Source organism: Meles meles, chromosome 5, assembly GCF_922984935.1.
Source record: "Meles meles chromosome 5, mMelMel3.1 paternal haplotype, whole genome shotgun sequence".
Classification (NCBI taxonomy): domain Eukaryota; kingdom Metazoa; phylum Chordata; class Mammalia; order Carnivora; family Mustelidae; genus Meles; species Meles meles.
The window spans coordinates 122002306-122008000 of NC_060070.1; the positions used below are offsets into that span (position 1 = coordinate 122002306).

The 5695-nt window shown below is 40.9% G+C and overlaps 1 pseudogene; it reads left to right on the forward strand.

Annotated features, from left to right (window-relative positions):
- The first annotated feature begins 3312 nt into the window (after nt 1-3312).
- On the forward strand, nt 3313-3686 carry LOC123941662 (annotated as a pseudogene).
- Nucleotides 3687-5695: the final 2009 nt, after the last annotated feature.

Below are 5695 nucleotides of genomic sequence, written 5' to 3' on the forward strand. Positions count from 1 at the left end.
TGACCACAGCAGAACAGTGATGATCAAAAGATGCAGCTCTTGCATTTAAAATTTGCTTTTAAACACTGTGGTAGAGGCAAGAGGAAAGAAAGGCCTTGATTAGTAAATGCCTGAGCTGGTGCTTATGCCATAAGCTACAGATTTGCGAAGGACTCTTGATGAAGTCAGAGCCAGTTTCCCTGCTTTGGAGCTGATACAGAATCTGTGGGCTGGGATGAGGGTGCCAGTGTGGGGGTCTTGTGCCCTATAATCCTTTAAAACTCTGTCGGGGTGCCTGGGTGGCTCAGGGTCCTCTCATGGTCCTGGAATCGAGCCATGCATCAGGCTCTTTGCTCAGCAGGGAGCCTGCTTCCTCCTCTTTCTCTGCCTGCCTCTCTGTTTACTTGTGACCTCTCTCTCTCTCTCTGTCAAATAAATAAAATCTTTAAAAAAAAAACTGTGTCAGAGATGATCAATGCTCCCCCACATTCAGATACTCTGCATAAAAGGATGGGCCCCGAGGGGGTGTATTGTCTCTCTTATTACAAATTTGAACAGAATAAAGATATTCCCAACAGTTTCTAAACTGTCTTTGCTTAATATTCAATAGACTGGGCTGTCATCTGTGCTGGAGAAGGAAAAATCCTGGCAAGGAAAGGAATAAGGAGTTTTTGAGAGGCAGGGTGCCGAATGCCCAGGCACCATGATCAAGAATCACCCTAATTACTCTTGAGAGATGGGCAGAAAGAAGTTGACTTGTACTTCTGTGAAGCCAGTAAGAAGTCAGCCAAGTGCCTTACTTCGGTTTCTCCCCCACCCACCCTCCCCTCCCTCCCTTCCTTCCTTCCTTCCTTCCCTTCCTTTCCTCGCTCTCTCCCTCCCCCAGTTTCTTTCTTTCTTTTTAATATTTTATTTATTTATGTGTGTGTGTATGAGAGAGAGACCATGAGCAGGGGGGAGAGGCTGAAGGAGAAGGAGAAGCAGGCTCCCCACTGAGCAGGGAGCCCAATTCGGGACTCGATCCCAGAACCCTGAGATCATGATCTGAGCCTAAGGCAGATGCTTAACGGACTGGGCCCCCAGGCGCCCATCCCCTCCCCACCCCCACCTTTCTTTTTGGTGGGCAGCAAAGCAATGTTTATTGAGCTATAGTACAAAGCTCCTGAAGAGGGAGGGAACCTGAGAGGATTGTCCCTTACTTTGGTTTCTACCAGAAGCAGTTCCTGAGACAAGGACATGAGTGAAGGCAGATGCGGGAAACTTCAGTAGCAGACTGGGGAGAAGCTAGACAGGGAAGGGAGGGCAGCCAGCAAGCGGTGAATGACTGGAGCTGAGTACCGTAGGGAACTCTGGGAAATGATGTGGACCTCATGCCTCAGAGTCATCCCTGCTGAGGACAAGGGATCTAACTTCCATCAGTCATTGGTTGAAAATTGCTTCCTTTCCCTTCTAGTTCACTGTGAGTGGGGTCAGTGACCTCCATAGCTTTGGAGAAAACCTTCAGGAAAGAGATGGAAATGCTACAAATAGGAGTCCAGCCAGTGTGCAGTGCAGGGGTAAGGCCTAAGAAATTTGGGCAGGCAGTGGTAAAATCAGGCAATCCCTGTTTTGTTTCTAGTTGTAAAACCCTCAGAGTGTCCTGTGGCCTCGAACTTCCATATTCTCTGCCATCAGAATCAAAGGATTTCCTATTTTCATTTTCTTCAGTTGTGCCCAACAATCATTAAATGTTAAAGTCCAACCTTAGAAATTCCTTCCTTAATAAGGAGTAGACCTAGGGCCAAATATGAGACCTAATTTGCTCCAGCCGCCATAACAAAGCCCCACAGACTGGGAGGCTTACACAACAGAAGTTTATTTTCTCACAGCTGTGAAAGCTGGAAGTGTTCAAAGTGTCAGTGGGGTTGGTCCCCTCTGAAGCCTCTTGCCTTGGCTTGGAGATGGCCATCTTCTGTGTCTTCACATGGCCTTCCCTCTGTGTATGGCTGTGTTCTAAACTCTTCTCCTTATTAAAGGACTCCAGTCATATTAGATTAGGTCCTACCCTCTGGATAGAATCCCGACTCTGCACTAGGCACTGTGTGACAACTTCTTCCCACCCCTGGGGCTGGGAAGAAGTGATTCATTATTGATGGGGGATAGAAGACTATGTCCATTAACACTATGGGAGTTGGGGGTTGGGCACCCATTTCCGCCAGGAAGGGATGAACATTCAGGTTCCCTAGTCACTTTCACTGACATCACCCTGGTGTGTTTGTGTTATGTTGGAGGGTTGGAAGTTTGAGCTTCTCAGCTGGCCTTTGCTGGTGTTTAGTGGTGTTTGGCTGGAGTAGAGCAACTGTCTAAAATTTTCTGCCTTGCTAGGCTGCTCCCACCTCTTTCCCCCACCCCGGCCATTCCTGTTAGCTGTCTTTTCCCATGTTTCTGGGTTGCTGGCTTTTTAAGTCCGAGATACTTAAGGTAAGAAGGAATCTCAGAGACCTCATCATCGTGTGATTCCTTGGGTCCAGTAGCGAGCTGGCCTGCTTTCTCTCCACCTTTTGGGGTCTTCTTATACTTGTTTTATAATAATGTCCATGGTCTAATTGTATTTAGCAGGAGGAACAGGAAAAAGTACATCTACTCTATCTCTTAGAAGTGGAATTCTTCTCCCCATATGTTTTGAAGTTGACAAGGAAATTCTCATTGTTTAAATATATGTAAGTTTATGGTCAATATTGGCATTTAGAAAATAAAACTCTTACATCATTTAAAATGTATCCAACTCTGCCTTCCGCTCAGGTCATGACCCCCCAGTCCTGGGATCGAGGCCCATGTTGGGTTCTCTGCTTAGCAGGGAGCCTGCTTCCTCCTCTCTCTCTCTCTCTCTCTCTGCCTGCCTCTCTGCCTACTTGTGATCTCTCTTTGTCAAATAAATAAATAAAATCTTAAAAAAAAGTATCCAAGATTCTATACCCGGCAACTGTTTCCTAAATATAAACATTCAGATACTTTTATTTTGTTTTTCTTTTCTCCAATTTTATTCCCAGCTTGCCTAACTTTTACCCTAAATTTAAACACGCAAAATATTTTGGTTGGTCACCATGTTTTACTTCTCTGCAAAACCAAAATCTGTAGGGATGCATGGCTGGTTCAGTCAGTAGAACATGTGACTCTTGATCTCAGGGTTGTAAGTTTGAGCCCCCCGTTGGGTGTAGAGATCGCTTAGAAATAAAATCTTAAAAAAAACCCCAACAATCTATCAAATCTATCAAAATGAATTTCTACTGCCATAAATTTCTGAGTTAAAATGTTTCTTCTGTGCTCTTTCCCTCATCCTTCTGTGCTGTCATAATGGCACACGTGAATGTCCTGGCAGATGCCTTCCAGAACACCGCTGAAAAGAGAGGCAAAAACCAGGTTTTTATTAAACCATGTTCCAAAGTCATCAACCGGTTTCTCACTGTGATGAGAAAGCATGGTTACGGTGGCGAATTTGAAATCATTGATGATCACAGAGCTAGGAAAATTGTTGTGAACATCACGGGCAGTTAAACAAGTGTGGAGTAATCAGCCTCAGATTTAATGTACAACTGAAAGATCTAGAAAAATGGCAGAATAACCTGCTGCCATCCTACATTGTCCTGACAACCTCAGCTGGTATCGTGGACCGTGAAGAAGCAAGACGAAAGCACACAGGAGGGAGAATCCTGGGATTCTTTTTCTAGGGATGTAATACATACATGCAAATAAAATGCCCTTAATGGAAAAAAAAAATGTTTCTTTTGTTTGACTGTTTGCAATCTGGTATAGTATATAATAGATCAAAAGCATATAAATTTATTAGACATTTTTATAAGTAATTATCAGCCATAAAAAAGTAAAATTATCTTGACAATGAATCTCTTTAGGAGATAGATGGCTCTTTCCCCAATTAATTTAATGTATCTGTGGATAAATAATACTTATTTCTAGAACGGGACAAAAATGTTGCCTTAGTTTTATTTTGAATTTTCCTTTTAAGCTTGGAAACTTTGTGCACATAGATAAGTAGGTGGTAATGGATGGAATTTTGTTGTAGCAGTTTTGCTTAACTGCTTGAATTTCTGCAGAATTTTATTTTCTAAATCACATAGTGAAGTATCATCACAAATTATTTTAAATAATTTAACAACTTACAACTTGGTTAGGTCCTCCTTCTATTTCGTTGGAAGCAAAGTATAAACTACCTGACCTACAAAAATAATTTGTGGGGGTAGGACCTGGTAGAAATGGGTGAATTGTTTTGTTTTGTTCTTTAGTTTAACCAAACTAAATTTGAAATTGAAAAGGGAAAAGGTATGTTTGCACTATGCTTGACATAATGACCTCTTTGTTTCTCTGTTGTTAAGGCTCACAAACATCACAATGGGAACTTTTGATCTCATTTTAGGGTTTTTAATCAAATTTATTGAGGTGTAATTTACATCATAAGACAAATGGAAACATTTGAAGTATTCAGTGTCATGAGTTCTGGCAAATGTATGTACCATATAACTGCTACCCCAACCAGTACACAGAGTATTTTGGTTGTCCCCCAAGTTCCCTCTGGCCCTTTTGTAGTCAGTCCTCCTACCCCTTTGTACTTCCTACTTTTCCCAGCTATTCATAGGATTTTTATCACTGTAAATTGGTTTTGGGGAAAAAAGAGATTTGTTCCTTGTTCTTCGACTCATTTGTTGTCTCCCTTTCTGGGAAGCAAACGTAAATGTAAACATATGCAGCTAATCTAACTACATTATCACAAGACATGCTTCCATTTTTAAAAATGATTGGTTCTAATAAATAAATAAATAAATAAATAAATAAATAAAATGATTGGTTTTTGTGAACTTTAGACAATGCTGCAAATCATTTGACTTAGTTATTTTACTTACTTTGTAAAGTTTAAATATTTTGTTTCTTTGAAAGATTTGTAAAGATCAGAAGTGATTATGTTGCTCTATAGTCTCAACTTAAATGATTTTATGACTTTGGATTAATTTGAGTTATTGAATAAGTGACTTTTGATTACCGGCAATATTCTGAAAAGAAATAATTCATAGAAGAGGGAGGCAACAGATATGGACCCTCAACTCTATGGCCAAATAATCTTTGAAAAAACAGGAAAAAATATACAGTGGAAAAAAGACAGTCTCTTCAATAAATGGTGCTGGGAAAACTTGACAGCTATATGCAGAAGAATGAAACTCGACCATTCTCTTACACCATACACAAAGATAAACTCGAAATGGATAAAAGACCTCAACGTGAGACAGGAATCCATCAGAATCCTAGAGAAGAACATAGGCAGTAACCTCTTCGATATCAGCCACAGCAACTTCTTTCAAGATATGTCTCCAAAGGCAAAGGAAACAAAAGCGAAAATGAACTTTTGGTACTTCATCAATATCAAAAGCTTCTGTACAGCAAAGGAAACAGTCAACAAAACAAAAGGGCAACCCACGGAATGGGAGAAGATATTTGCAAATGACAATACAGACAAAAGGTTGATATCCAGGATCTACAAAGAACTCCTCAAACTCAACACACACAAAACAGATAATCATATCAAAAAATGGGCAGAAGATATGAACAGACACTTCTCCAATGAAGACATACAAATGGCTATCAGACACATGAAAAAATGTTCATCATCACTAGCCATCAGGGAGATTCAAATTAAAACCACACTGAGATACCACCTCACACTGGTTAG